Source organism: Erinaceus europaeus, chromosome 14 (assembly GCF_950295315.1).
Source record: "Erinaceus europaeus chromosome 14, mEriEur2.1, whole genome shotgun sequence".
NCBI classification, from domain to species: domain Eukaryota; kingdom Metazoa; phylum Chordata; class Mammalia; order Eulipotyphla; family Erinaceidae; genus Erinaceus; species Erinaceus europaeus.
This window is the reverse complement of record NC_080175.1, coordinates 13802499-13818347: the sequence shown is the minus strand read 5'-3', so window position 1 is coordinate 13818347 and position 15849 is coordinate 13802499. Positions and strand designations below refer to the sequence as shown.

The 15849-nt window shown below is 43.1% G+C and overlaps 1 long non-coding RNA gene across 2 annotated transcripts in view; it reads right to left on the bottom strand.

Moving 5' to 3' along the window:
* Window positions 1–9285: 9285 nt before the first annotated feature.
* Window positions 9286–15849, bottom strand: part of LOC132532631 (uncharacterized) — a 33755-nt gene continuing 27191 nt past the window's right edge. The window contains exons 3-4 of one of the 2 annotated variants that reach the window (XR_009544553.1): window positions 14969–15156; window positions 9386–9501 (exon numbers count right to left, since the gene is read on the bottom strand). This is a non-coding gene — a long non-coding RNA (uncharacterized LOC132532631). Of the gene's footprint in view, window positions 9502–14968; window positions 15157–15849 lie in introns of both variants that reach the window. The other variant, XR_009544552.1, reaches the window with a different exon arrangement.

Genomic DNA, 15849 nt, shown 5'->3' with positions numbered 1-15849 from the left:
GTATCTAGGATGCAGAATGTCTTCTTAAAGATACAGATTAAGATACAAAAGATGCAGAGTGAGGTGATGCAGTGGATAATGCATTGGACTCTCAAGCATGAGGTCCCAAGTTCAGTTCCTGGCAGCATATGTACCAGAGTGATGTCTGGTTCTTTCTCTCCTCCTATCTTTCTCACTAATAAAATCTTTTAAAAAAAAATTCTTGAAGTTACTATTATTTTAGTGTTGCTACATTATTATTATTCTTTATGAGAGAGAAAGACACAGACAGAGAGAGAGAGGAAGAGAGAGGGGGAGAGAAATCAGTATTGCTCAGCCCTGGCATATGGATTTGCCAAGAACTGAACCTGGGGCCTCCAGGTTCTCAGTCCTATGCTGAAATGTTAACCTTTCTCCCTGACCCATAATACCTTTTTAAAAAGAATGACATGGAGAGTATCAAAGGAAAGGAGGGATGGAAGACTGGCAGTATATATATATATATACATATACATATGAAAAAAGAATGTTTACTCTACAAACTGACCCAGCCATCAGAGTAAGGAGCCCTGGATAACAGAAGCAGAATAGCGGAAGACATGCCGATAGTGGCAGACTTTGTCCTGGTCAAAACTGTGGTGCAATAGGCATGGAGAATAATATCCTGTGTCCCTTTTCCTGCCTTGTGTGTCCATCCCCAGTCCTTGGATGCTCTGTTTCCACCCTTATCCCAGACTCCTTCCAAAAGAATGCCCTGGGGAATTATGCTTACAGACCACTGGGACTGCCTGGGAGTTGACCTCAGCCAGTTTGGCTCTTGGTCAGTGGTTGAGGGGTGCAGAGGGATTGGACAATCTGGAGTGTGGACTAACTCTAGCTGTCACTGATATTCATCCTAGAGGTGCCCATGGGGTCAGGCAGGGGCTGGGGTTCCACTGCAGAGTTCATATATGCTTGGTTCTCTCCCTTCCTTGTCCTGCTCCCCTAGTCCTTGAGAAGACACCCTTAATAACCCCTCTGCAAAAAAAATCCCCATCTCAGAGTCTACTGATAAGGAACTAGGACATATTAGAATGGGCAGGGGTGGTCACAGCCAGTGAAACTTGGTCTCTACTCTGGCTTGTTTAGAAGGTGATGTTATTGATATTGACAAGAGTTCCGTATCTGACCAGAACTCTGGATGCTAAATAGCTTCCCTTTTTCCTTTTCAATTTTAAAAATATCTTTTATTTTAATTTTTAATGAGAGAGAGAGAACAGAGTACTAATCTGCTATTTTTGTTTGTCTCTTGTTTTTTTTTTTTTTTTTGGTGTGTGTGTGTGTTTGTTGCTAGGAATTAAACCCAGGGCCTCAAGCATGAAAAGCATATGTTCTACCACTGAACCTCCTCCTTGGCCCCCTGATTCCTCCTTTTTGGGAAGGAGATTATTCCTGGGGGGCTTCTAGAATCCTGTGTCCTTCAGTCAAAGTCAAAGGCAATGCCGACTCATCTTGTTCTTATTTTCACAGTTCCATAATTGAAAAATGCTAATGATGATCAAAGGTGTCCACTGAAACTCCAAGTTCCCAAATCAATTATTGGGGAGAGCAGGGAGGGCTAACTTCCCTTTTATTAATTCATAAAACAGAATGACAACCAAAAAAGAAACTCTTAGAATCAATATTAAAAAAATCTTACTGCATTCCTGTATGTAAGCAACCAATTAGAAGGCAGTCAAGGAAATAATCCCATTTGCAGTTGCATCCAAAAGAATTAAGTTCTTTGGAATACATTTAACAAAGGAGGTGAAAGACTTACACACCAAAAGCTATAGGTCATGGCAGCAGAAGGGGTGGGGGGAGGGAGAAGGAGAAAGAGGAGGAAGAGGAGGAGGAGACACAAGGAAATACAGGGTTATTCTGGGAGTGGAAGAATTGGCATTTTTTATACAGTCAGCCTACCAAAGGACTATACAGATTCAGTGCAATCCCAAGAAAAAACCCCACGTGGATTATTCTGGCTGAGAAAGGATCTTTGAGACTTCGGTGCTCAGAGAAGATCTCAGGAAAAGGGAGGTAGAGGATGCAGATGGAGAGGTGAGGCCTAGATAATACATGTAGGAAGAGCCATCATGACTCCCCCACCATAGGATCTCTTCAGTCCATTTCCTCCTCTATTGAAAAGATCACCTAGGGGGTCCTTTGCAGCTCAACTCCTTGTTTCTGGGAACGATATTTACAAAGTCACACAACACTGCATTGAAATACTGAAATTATGTTTGCAGAAACCAGAGAGGAGTAGAAACAACTTATTTTACCATGTCCCTTTATTTTTCTGAAAAACAAGCAAATTCATGGCACTGCAGGCAAATACAGAAGGTTCAAGGCTAACCTTAACAGCATCAAAAATAATTCCTGACCTCAGCCAAGATGAACATTGGGAATTTCCTTCTTAAGCAGTGGTTTAAGTGTCCAAATAAGTAATGTCTTTGTCTTGGATCCATGCAGCCCACAAGCTCCCCTTCCTCCCACTGATGGGATCATTATTTGAGAGATGGTGAGATTGTAATAAAAATCTCTGTTTGCCAAATTGGAGGGTTGGATAATTACAATTCCAGGACTTCACGTAGGTGGTTTCTTCAAAGGTTTTCATTTATTTGCTGCTAAGTGTAGAAGCAACTTCATTTATGCTGTTTCTTCTTCTCCTGGGGAGGCCAAGAGCTCAGAACAGCTAATGGACAACATATCACTGACTTTAATATAGTTCCCAGCAATGTAACGCTGAAGCCATTTGATGGCTTGATAATATAAGAACATCTATTTATATCGATAATGGAATATCAACCACTCAGGTGTCCATTTGAAAAATTAAGTAGCTGCTAAAAGGGGAGGGAAAGGGAGAGGGAAAAGAGGGACCAAGGAAGAAAATAAAAGAAAAAAAAAGGAAAAGATGTGTTTCTATATTCTGGCAAATTTTAACTCAAGCTGGCAGAAAAACCTTGCTCTTTTCAACAGAAATAAGGTGTGAACCATGTCTGTACTTTTAGAGCTTCTAGTAATTATCTTTTAAAAAGCAAAAACAACAAACAATAAGCACTCTTGTAAGTGCAATCTGCTTTTGATAGCATTTTATTTAATCCAATGTGTTCTTAATTTTGCCAATATAGTTAAAATGAAAATATTATTTCAATGTGTGGTCAGTATAAAAATTATGCACAGAACACTGCATTCTGTGTCTAATCTGGCCTTTCTGAACCATCACAGTTGTCTATGTCCTTTGTACTTGGACCACATCTCAGCTCAAGCTGACCACATTTCAGATACTGGACATGTCCTCAATATATTACACTGGCCTGGTCTCCGCTTGGGTCACTTGAAAGTTCACTCCAGAAGAAAATATTGAAGAAGGATCAACAACAGTAGAAAATGTTCTATCCTCCAAAGGGAAGATGGACAACATACTCTATCTTCCACCCGAGGTAGATGGGTCCCAAAATTGGGACAGCCTGGAACATTCCTACTCATGACCACAGAATGTGAGCTCAGATCTACAAGGATGCAGAGGTCGCATAGGCTCCTAAGCTGAATATGGGTGCCAGATCAGATCTACAGTCAACAATATTTATACACCTTTCCCATATTTGGGAGCTACTCTCTTCCCTGATCCAGCTGTCTGGTCCTTTTTCCAGCCATGACATCATCTCCCCAGACAATAACTTGGATCCACCTGCATATCAGATGTCAGGCTCAGGGAGAAAAAAAAAATAGTATAGTCACGGGCCCTTTGGAATATAACTAAAATATGCCTACTAGCTATCTACAAAACAGAGACACCCCCCCCCCCAACTCCTCATCTGCACTACTCCAGCCTTTAGGTTCATGATTAGTCAAAAACTTGTTTGGCTTTATATGTTAACTCTTTTTTCAGCTACCAGGTTCCAGAAGCTAACATGATGCCAAACAGACTTCCTGGACAGAGGACCCCACCAATATGTCCTGGAGCTCTGCTTTCCCAGAGCCTCACCCCACTAAGGAAAGAGAGAAACAGGCTGGGAGTATGGATCCACCTGTCAACACCCATGTTCGTGGGGAAGCAAGTACAGAAGCCAGACCTTCCACCTTCTGCACCCCATAATGACCCTGGGTCCATACTCCCAGAGGGATAAAGAATAGGGAAGCTATCAAGGGAGGGAATGGGGTACAGAGTTCTGGTGGTGGGAATTGTGTGGAGTTGTACCCCTTTTAGCCTATGGTTTTGTCAATGTTACCTTTTTAATAAATAAAATTTTTTAAAAAAATTTAAAAGGAAAGAAAAGATTGAAGAGAATGAGTGCAAACACATGACCTAGTTTTGAATTCTGACACCACATGGGAATGTCACGGAACCCTGGGAAGCTCCAGTGCTGTGGTGTCTTTGTCTCTAAATAAGTCATTTTAGGTGCTGAGAGTTCTGGTATGTTCAATGTCCTTGCTCCAGACACCCAAAAGAGCACTTTGGTGATTCCCTATCCACCTAAGTCAAATATATATATATTCTTTACTGGGGGCTTAATGGTTTACACTCAACAGCAAAATACAGTAGTTGGTACATGTTTAACATTTCTCAGTTTTCCACATAACACTCTAACCCCCCCACCTAGGTCTTCCTCCAGCATCATGTTCCAGGATCTGGCACCCCCACCCCCACTAGAGTCTATTACTTTGGTGTAACACACCAAGTCCAGTCCAAGTTCTGCTTTGTGTTCCCTCTTCTGTTCTTATTTCTCTACTTCTGTTCATGAGTGAGATCATCCCATATTCATCCTTCTCTTTCTGGCTTGTCTCACTTAACATGATTCCTTCAAGCTTCATCTAATTCACCTCTTCTTAATTATCTCTGAAGTCTCAGCTACATGAGCCAGTTTGATCACCTACATGTAGAAACTGTCTTCTTCCTTGATTCATAGAGTCAGACCTTCCCTGTTCCTCTCCTGGAGGATTTACTCACCAGTGCTGTGCTCACAATGTTCTTGTGCCCTGTGCACAACATTATGTTCCTTTCTTTCTCTCTCTGCCAATAATTCCCATACTCAAGCTCTCTCAGTCTGAACCAGGCATCCTAATTCCAGTCACGCTCCTGGTTGTCTGGAGGATGCCTCCTCCTAGCGGCCCTCAACACTCAAGAGCTGATGTTCTCAGCCAATTTTATCAGAGATCTCCTCCTACCCAGATCACCTTCTTCTTCCTGACAGTCTGGTTTTTGTCCATGACACCCTCACCATCAAACAGTTATTTAATGAGCACTTGCTATGTGCCAGCTACAGGCAGAGAGCTGTGAATAAGACAGGAGCTACCAGTCTGGTGACATGAACCAGACAATGAAGAAAACACAACTGTGTAAAAGATACAGTATGGGGAGTCGGGCGGTAGCGCAGAGGGTTAAGTGCAGGTGGCACAAAGCGCAGGGACTAGCCTAAGGATCCTGGTTCAAGCCCCCGGTTCCCCACCAGCAGGGAAGTCCCTTCACAGGCATTGAAGAAGAAGATCTGCAGGTGTCTTTTTCTCCCCCTCTCTGTCTTCCCCACCTCTTTCAATTTCTCTTTGTCCTATGCAACAACAATGACATCAATAATAACTACAACAATAAAAAGGGCAACAAAAAAGAGAATAAATAAATATAAAAAAAGAGACCCCAGTCCCCACCTGCAGGGGAAGATTCACAAGATGTAGAGAAATACTTTGGGCATCTTTCCCTTTCCCTCTCAATTTCCCTCTGTCTCTGTCAACAAAGAAAAAATGAAAAAAGTAAATATATATATATATATATATATATATATATATATATATATATATATGGAAGCAAGAGGGAGAGAAGACAAAAAGAGTTGAGAAAAAAAGGGAATTTGATTTTGAGCGTGGCAGGTGTTGTAGTCATGATGAGGGCTTTAGCCTCCCACGTTGGAGTAAGTGGTCAGCCTCCCTCTTGCTGCACCTCTCCAGGGTTCATGCTCCAGGACTGGGTCCTGCTAATCACATCCCTCTCTCTGTTTCACCCAGTCACCATCCACCTCAGCATTGGCAAGTTGCCTTGCTGAGGTCCTGCCCTCCTCCCACACAATCTGTCCCCAGTGCTTGTGAAATAAAGTTTAGTGTCACTGGTGAACCATTTAGGGCCCCTGCACATGTGCCATCCCCAGCTCACCCACTCCTGGCTGCTCCTTCCTCCAGCCAGTCTGGATTCTCTGCGATTTCCTCTGGTAGCCTTATGGCCATCCATACCCTGAGCCTGTCTCTCTCTTTCCCTAGTGGGGTAGGGCTCTGGGAAGATGAGGTTCTGGGTGAGGTGATTTTCTTAGGGAGATCAGGATGTGATCATAATAGCATCTGGAACTTTTTGGCTAAAGAGCAGTAAAATATAAAGCAGGACAACATATTTAATAAACAGAAACTGAAGAATAGGAATAGAACAAGTAAGAATAGGAATCCTGGGGTGGAAAGAACTTAGAATTTTATTTGAGGTATGTTCCTAGAAGCCCATTACTTTAATAGTTTCTGCTTGAGTTTCATAGCTAACATGAAACTAGTCTAGAAACATTATCTTAGAGGATGGTGTCAAAGTATAGAAGAGAACTCTAGAGTTGAGTTGGGACAGAGAGTTGCTCCCAAATTTAAAATATATATATAAATGCAATTAACTGTTTACCACATTAATCTGACCCAGAGTCAATGTATATTCATATTTAACACAGAAGCCTGTATGACCTCCAGTTCCCTGTCAGTCTGACACTCTATAGTCACACCTGGGAACATTTTAGGCTGCATTCATTATAGGACCAGTCCTCTTCAAGTGTCAGAGTAGGATGACCCAGCCTCCCTTACCATTGACAGTTTGTGGTGAGGGTAAAGTCCTGAGGAAGCTCACAATAGGGTTAATGAGGGCAGTCTTGATGGAAATGACCAGTGGTAGTCAAGAAAGGAAATAGTTATATGTCTAAGCCCATAGTATCTATGTAGAAATCCAAAGTTTCCCTGACGAGGACCCCAGATGATGAGGTAGCTTGGTACTGGCTAAGCTAACATAGTCACCATTAAATGAGCCAGCCTCTTGCTCCTTTCCAGTTTGTGTAGTTTCTTCTTTGACAAGCTTAAATTTTCTTCCAGTTGTTAAAGGCTTGAATGTCATTTATTATATCCAAGCCAGCATTAGATTTGCAGAGTCCAGCCTCGAATTGGAGAGGGGTCCAAGTTGATCCTAAGTTTTTGGCATTTACTTGTTTGATAATTATAATAAATGTTGTCTTAGGGACAATAATTGTCTTTTACTTGATAAATATCCATAATATCTCTGGGCCAATAATATACAGCCTGTCTTCTAAGATTGGCAAATAGTGGCAATAATGTTGATGCCCTGTCAGAAGAGATGAAAACATAGAAAGGTAAATCTTGTTTACTATCTCTTGTATAATTGGTTGAATAGTTAGAGTGAAGGAGGGAAATTATTTAGAGGTAGGAGAGGAAGATATCTAGGGCTAAGTAATAAATATTTGATTAAAGGATTTATGGTGCCTTCTTGAGGTCATTCTTCTAGGTTGCCAAGTTTATTAGCTAACTTAGGTATTCAAACTTAGGTATTCTGAACTGGAAGACGCTTTGAAGAGGGTTAAACCGGGAACAGCTGCTGGCTATGATAACATCACCCCAGAACTCATTCTTAACCTGGGTCCCGCGGCAAAGAAGTGGCTCGCTTCATTCCTGTCCCACATCTTGGAATCTGAGTCTATGCCCAAAGTTTGGCGTCGTGCGAAGGTAATAGCGGTTTTGAAACCAAAGAAAGACCCAACACTGGCCGCCAGCTATAGACCAATTTCTCTCCTTTCCGTGTGTTACAAACTCCTTGAGAGGCTGCTTCTGTCACGTATTTCTCCTCTTACAGAGAAATTCCTGTCACCCGCCCAAGCTGGTTTCCGCCCAGGAAGATCTACCTGCGAACAAGCCCTGGCCCTCTCAACTTACATTGAAAATGAATTCCAGAAGAATTTAAAGACGGGTGCTGTCTTTGTTGATCTCACAGCAGCCTATGACACAGTCTGGCAAGCGTGGTCTGCTAGTCAAGATCTCAAGATGCCTGCCTCCATGGGTGGCCAACACTGTATCGTTTCTTCTCCAAAACAGAAGATTCCGGGTGCATCTGGGTGACAAGTCTATCAGATGGAGACTTGTCTCAAGTGGCCTCCCCCAGGGCTCTGTTCTGGCTCCTACGCTATTTAATATTTACATCAATGACCTCCCAGAAACTTCTTCAAGGAAGTTCATCTACGCCGATGACATCTGCTGTGCAACTCAGGCATCCAAGTTCGACATCCTCGAGGAAACACTCACGAAAGACATGTCTCTGATATCTGATTACTGTAAAAAATGGCGACTAATCCCTAGCACTGCAAAAACGGTATCATCTGTTTTCCATCTACACCATGCCTCGGCCTCGCGTGAGCTGAATGTGCAGCTTGGCGATACGAGAATCCGGCATGAAGCCCAGCCAGTCTATCTTGGCGTTACTCTCGATCGCACTCTGTCATTTCACAAACTGCAGCAAAGGTGGGCGGGAGGAATCACATCATTGCAAGACTGGCCAGCTTCTCATGGGGTGCGAGCTCTTCCACACTGCGATCATCATCTCTGGCATTATGCTATTCCACTGCAGAATACTGTGCCCCAGTATGGTTCCGTAGCCCCCATGTCCACTTGGTCGATTCCAAATTATATTCCTCCATGAGGATAATTTCTGGAACCATCCGTTCCACCCCGGTTCCATGGCTGCCAGTTCTTAGCAACATCGCCCCGCCAGATATTCGTTGGGATGCGGCATCATCTAAGTTCATTTTCCACGTCTACGCTCAACCCGACCTGCCAATATACGCGGATATCTTCGCCCACCCTGTCCAACGCTTGACGTCTCGTCACCCAATCTGGTCCCCTATGCCTACACTGAACCTCTCTGTTCCAGACTCTTGGAAACAGAGTTGGCAGTCAGCTGAGGTAAAGAACAAACACCTCATCACAGACCCCTGCAAGCGTCAACCCAGCTTTGACCTAGCACGTTATGATTGGGCCCTCCTCGAACAGGCCATGGCCGGTGCGCCGCTATGTTCCATCGCTGGGGAGCCAGAGACGACCCGAACTGCCCCTGCTGCTACAGACAGACTATGACCCACATAGTCAACGACTGCCACCTCTCCAGATTCAAAGGAGGTCTCGAAACTTTACATCAGGCTCAACCTGAAGCTGTTGACTGGCTACGGAAGAAGGGCAAACGCTAGAAGAAGGTATTCAAAAATTTTTTTTTTCAGAACTGCTTAAACAATTTAAGCTTGATATCATGACACATTTTTTTTTTTTGCATAGAAAATCCTAGACAAATATGTTATGGCTTTCCAACAACCCAATATTTGAATAAAGTAAAAGTCATTTCACATATCAAAGAAGGCTCCAGGTTTACATAGCAATGATCCATCTCCACATTGAAGACTTTGAAACAGATCCATCTCCTACTGGGAATACAGGTGGCTAAAAAGGAGAAAATCCAGTTAGCACAGTGATTTGATACAGTGGACTATGTAAAGCTAGCTTTCTGGATGTGTTTAGTTTTTTAAATGAGCATATTTCTACTACTTTGATTTTGGGACTTTTGTTCATATATTATAAAATATTTTGTGGTTTTAAAATTTGGGTAAAAGCTATAAAGAAGACAATAAGATAATACAAAATTGTAGTAATGGAGGCAACAGCTGTGTACATTTTGAGGTTATTTATTTTCTGATATATTTTAAAGTATCTTTTCTAAATTTGGAAAACAAAAGTACACCATACCCTCTTCTTACTATGCTGCTAGCCAGCATTAGTTTAAGTTCAGCTTTTTCCTATTTAACAGTAAAAACGAAGTAGTAAATACTGTTTTTATTTTATGTAAGAGATGGTATTTAGTATATTGACATTTTCTCTTTTTATGATTCCCAGTTTTGGCTTATTTACTACCATATTTTGAGCTTAAATTATTCTGAGCAGTACAGTAGTAATAATACAGTGGCAAATAATAGTTAAGAATATCATCCTCTTTCAATAATTACACTGGCATCTGCATTACATTTATGACATTAGCGTCAATTATTTGAGTCCTTACATTTAATTAGTTTTTATAGTTTATAAAATGATTTGTCACTCACTCATGTCTACAATGTCTTCCCTAGTCTTATATTAACCAAAATAGTATTCACACATACAAAAAAATTATCAGCTGTTCTAATCTTCAGAACATCAATGACCTACATGTCTTGACTGTGAGAATTACCCAAAGAAGAAATTTGATGTTTTGAGCACTATTTTGCTTAAACATAGAATTACTGTTTCATAAACATTCCTTATAAAATAGTGCAGTTCTTTCATGCGCTTGCTTCATGGAATGGAAGAGAAATCAAAAGGCATACAAGCATACATTCATCTGAAGTTATTTGCCTCACTGATGACATGCTTATTATTTACTTATTTATTCCTTTACCCTTGAAATTTTTAAAAAAATTCTTTTCATTAAGGCAGATCCACTGGGCTGTGTAATAAAAATTTCCTGGTATTTAATGACCCTTCCGCTTGTCTTGTCTCTAGTAATTTAAAGTCACCCTGTTTGGCAGCAGGGTTGGAAATAATGGATTTCAGGATCTGAAAGTCATGAGCTGTTCAAAGGAGCCAGTACTGGAAAGGCAGTGAAATGCAGAGGGAGGACTATAGCCGGAGGCGTCAGCTCTGCAAAGGATCGTCTTCAGGACCGTGAACAGAATCTTGCACCTGATTTCTCTGTGCCTCGGTTTCCTCCTCTGGAACCAGACAGGAAAAAACTCCTTGCTGACTTGTGAAGAGTAACCAAGATAACAAACAGGTTTTCCATGAATAATATCTACTCTTCGGCAATATGAGAAGACAGATTCCTTCCCTATGTAAGACCGTGGAAATGTAGCTCAAAAGAAAAGTCAGAGTGTGTAACAGAACTCAGGGGAGCTCTTCATACTAACTGGAAGGAACCTGGTGAAGTGATTCCATCCTTTGAGGGATGAGGACATTCGAGGGCATCAGGGAGACAGTGCATCGGCAGCTCAGAACAAACTCCAGGACAATGATCCTTAGCCTTGAAAAGAAGAAGAATTCTGCCATCTTGTTTTCTCAGTCCCTGACAGGCCTTGTCTTGGCTTCCCCTGTCTCCCTTGTCCCTTTTATCATGAGTTAGTAGAGCCCATTAGATCACTGGGTCTCATCACTCAAACAGTGTTCCACAGGTCAGTTACTTCAATGTCACCAAAGAGTTGGTAAGAAATGCAGAGTCTTGCCCCGCCCCACAAGAGCCATAGGGCCAGAAGCTGCATATGAACAAGATGCCCTGGAATTAATGTTCATGTCAACATTTGATAAGTTCTGCTCTAGACCACATGCTAGTTAGAACTGACATTTTTAGGTGGCTTTGTTATTAGCAAATAATTTGATTTTCATGTCTTTAAAAAATAGAAATGAAGGACCGGGTGGTGGTGCACCTGGTTGAGCGCACATGTTACAATGAGCAAGGACCCAGGTTTGAGGACCCAGGTGGGGACCCCAGTCCCCACCTGCAAGGGGAAAGCTTCACAAGTGGTGAAGCAGTGCTGCAGGTGTCTCTCTGTCTCTCACCCTCTCTATCCCTCCCTTCCCTTTCGGTTTCTGTCTGTCTTTATCCAACAAATAAATAAAGATAATTAAAAAAATTTTTAAATAGAGATGAGAAGCTGGGTGGTGGCCCCCCGGTTCAGTGCATATGTTGCAATGCGCAAGGACCCGTGCTTGAGCCCCCGGTCCCTGCATGGGGAAAGCTTTGTGAGTGATAAAGCAGGGCTGCAGGTGCCTCTCTGTTTCTTACCTTCACTTTTGCCCCCTTCCCTGTCAATTGCTGGCTATCTCTATCCAATAAATAAATAAATAAAGATTTAAAAAAATTGAATAAGAATGAGGGCCTAAGAAACCCAGTATGGTACACCTGCTTTGTTATGAGCACAGGCCAGATTTGAACCCCAACACCACATGGGAGGCACTATGGCAGTGGAGAAAGCTATTGTGCTGTGATAGTTCTCTCTCTCTCTCTCTTTCTCAGTGAAAAGGTGGCCTGGAGTGGAGAAATAACACAAGGCCACCAAAAACAAAAGTACTAAAAATAGACACAAAAGCAAAACAGAGGTTGTAGGAAATGAAAGTAGGGCACACAGGATGTAAAAAATATGGACTGAACTCTAGTTTCCCCTTGCAGTCAATCCCACGGCAGCCTGGCAAGGGCTTGCTTCTCCTCCACGAGGTCACCTTCACCTGCTTCCCTGCTGCTTGGCATTCAGCTGGCATCACAGGCTCACTCTCCTCAGAACATGTTCTCAGCTTCTCTACTCAACCTCAGGAACAGGAACACAACTGCTGAGAGCCACAATTATGCTGTCCATGGGCTTCCCTGGGGCCCCTGCCCCCATAGTAAATACTGAGGGATCACACTGTAACCACAGACAAGGTCACAAAACAGAAACTGGCACCTGCTACTTCTTGGAGGTGTTTTGGGGAGCCAGCCCCCACCTCCCTCTGGGCTCTAGACCCACCCTCACCCCTTTTCTTGCCACTACTCCAGAATGTGTATCCCCAACTCCAGTCACCAGTCCTGGTGGGAGACTGGGACGTTTCAGGCAACTCCAGAGTCCACCAGGATGTCCTGAGCTCTAGGGTCTCCAAATCTCTGAGGGTTGAGATAGACTCTAAGTCTAACTTTTCAGCCCGGCTTGGCCAGAGAGGGAGAATGAGACAGAGTCTGAGGTCCTCTGCAGTCCGCGTGGCTATGCTCATCAGCTAGACATCTGTCATGCCCGTTTTTCTATCTGCATTGTCTAGCACAAAACCGGTATCTGATGCTCAAAATTCTGCCAGATCCAATACTGGCACCATGTAATCTTGAGTTTAGTATAGTTAATTAATTAATTAATTAATTAACAAAAACTTTTTATTGGGGGATCAATGGTATACTGTAATTATGGTTTTTGATACATGTGCAAAATTTCTCAATTTTCTGCAAAACACTGAGCTCCAGTCTGCATCCTCCTCCACCATCAAGCATCAGGACCTGAAATGCTTCCAACCTGCAGAGTCCTTTACTTTGGTGCAATACACCAAACCCAGTACAGGTTCTACTTTGTGTTTCCTCCTTCTGTCATTATTCAGCAAGAAATAATTTGATGAAATATTCACTATCCGAATATTGGTCATGGCTAATATATATTACAGCTGATCAACGATATTTTTTTCTACTCTGGGACATTGTTTCTTTATTTCTTCCAGGAGAATAAAAAGATCCTGGATTTGGTGTATTGCACTAAAGTAAAGGGCTCTAGGGCAGAGGACAGTGTTCAGGTCCTGTGACATAATGGCAGAGGATGACCTAGGTGTGTGTGGTGGGGAGGGCTTAGAGTGTAATGTGAACAACTGAGAAATGTCACACATGTACCAACTACTGTACTTTACTGTCGACTGTAAACCATTAACCTCCCTAATAAAGAAAAAGAAAAAAAACATCCTCATGGGTTTAATGGACCAGTTGGTGAAAGGAGGTGAATCTGACTGAGAAGTCTGCCTGGGATAGATGAGATTTGAGAAAAAGGCAAAATGAAATGCACGGGACATGACAGTCTCGTGGAAGCCTAGAGGACCAGGATGAGCTGGCACAGTAGGAATGACAGTGAGGCTAAAAGGAAAGAAGGGCTGTGTTTGAAAACAAAAGAAGACCTAGCAGCAGAATTGGAGACCAAGAACTTGAGGAGGAAAACCAGGACCGGTGTCCTGTGCTACAGGAACCCCACCAGACCACTCCGAGACCACAGGAAGATCAGCCAAGGGTCTCAGTCCTGGAGTAAGGTGGGTTGTCAAAAGGGAACTGCATCAGACTAGAGGGAAAGGCAGAGAGAGACAGAGCATGCAAGTAGAAGGAAGCAAGATGGCAAGTTACTAAATGAGAGTCTGAATATGATTAGTCGAGCAGAACACAGAGTTCCATGAAACCTTCAGAAAGCTTGGAAGAGTGAATCCAACTCTTAAATGTAGCATGGGGCTGTGAGCCAGTGAGGACCTCAAAGGCTGGAAGGTTAAGGACAACGGGGTGGCTGTCATGTGTGTCTCATTGAGAAGCCACTTCTGGCTTTGGGGTAAACAAATGCCTAGTCTTTGGAAGCTCCGGTCCATGACTGAGTTTGAGTCACAGTGTGAGACCTCCCTGGAGGTTCCTAGAGGAAAGTGAGAACTGTCACTACAAAGTGACAAATGGATAAGCATAGCCGGGGTTGGATGAACTTCACCAGCTGCCCCAGCTGCTTCCTATGACATGGTCAGTCCTGCCTGAGAGACAGAGGTGATTATCATCCTCTTTAGTGACCCTGCGGTTTCCAAATCAACCCAGCTCCCTGCGAGAAACCCACCTACTGCTGTGCTCAGACTGGATGGGAGAAGGGGACATTTCACAGTGACACAGTGAGGAAAAACAGACAGGACTTGGCAAGAATCAGCTCAGAGAAAAAACATAGTTGAAAAAAACAGATGGTTCTTTTGTTTCTATTAGCTGTCTATAAATTCTCCTTTTCCAACCCCCTGTCTTCCGAAAAATTGAAATTGGTTAAAATTGACATTCTTTCACCATGAATCTGCTGACAAGAAAATTGAGAAGGGAAAACAACCAGTGGCAGGGTGTCCTTTTATTTTTCTCTTTATCTTTTCTTTTTTCCAGACAAGTCAATATAGAGGTTCAGATAAGCTTCAAAGAAATCAAGGAATAAGAGAGACAGAGAGACAGAGAAATCTATGGACTGCTTTTCAGAAACCTCCAGAAGTTCCCCCTAGTGAAGCTACACAGATTTATGGACATGTGTTTTATCCAGCTGCGAACATCTGGAACAATAGTTTAATGCTCCAGGTAATCCGGGGGAGTTGAGGGGAAATGCACCTATGGTTTCTCAGCTTTGTCCAGACTGGAGCAGTGCAAAGTTGCAGTTCTTGGTTACAGAGTTCCAGTTTAGCAAGTGTTTCAGGAGAACTGGTGAGCCACAGAGTCATCTGGAATGGTGGCCTCCTGGGGCCCTCAATCAGCCATTTGGCTCCCAGGGCCACCAGTCTGAGTGTCGCAACAGTACACTAGGGGAGAGGAAGAATGCAGCACAAATGTCGTCAGTAAGAACAGCCTGGCTGTTGGAATGTCCTCTGGATGATGTGTTTTCTCTTCAAACCACCATCACAAACACAGAAAGGGATGTTGCAGGACACCCTGGATCTCCCATTGATCACACCTCCAAAGGCCCGGGTCCCAGTGGCTCATCGGTATGGCTCTGTCTCCTGTTTCTCCTGAGCACATGGTAGGTAGCAAGCCCCACCAGAGAGCTTCCTACTGGGTCTGCTGATGGCAGAAAAAGGGGCTGCAGAGACTGCAGGGAACTCTCTGGCAGACTAATGGAGCCCAACAATGTCTCCAAAAATGATAGACATCTGGAAGAAAGGGCACTGAGCTCTAAAGGGAGTGAACCGGCTTAGTCAAGAGTCCCTTTCCCACCCTCTGAAAAAGCAATGAGTCTCACAGGACTTTGAATTTTTCGTACCTGACTTTCAGGGTGAATTTTGGGTAGGGAGTGTAATTGATCAATTAAGATCAATAAATTCATCTTGCCTTGGTTCCAGGGTACAGTCTTGGGGTCCACAGCTTTGCTGATCGTTAACATGCTTTGGAGAGTGGTATTTTCTCTGCTGCAAAGGAGAAAAGCAAATGTAATCCCAGTCCCAAACTTTGAATAGCTCTCTGCACTACTAACTCAGCTTCTAGCCTATGTGCCCCTC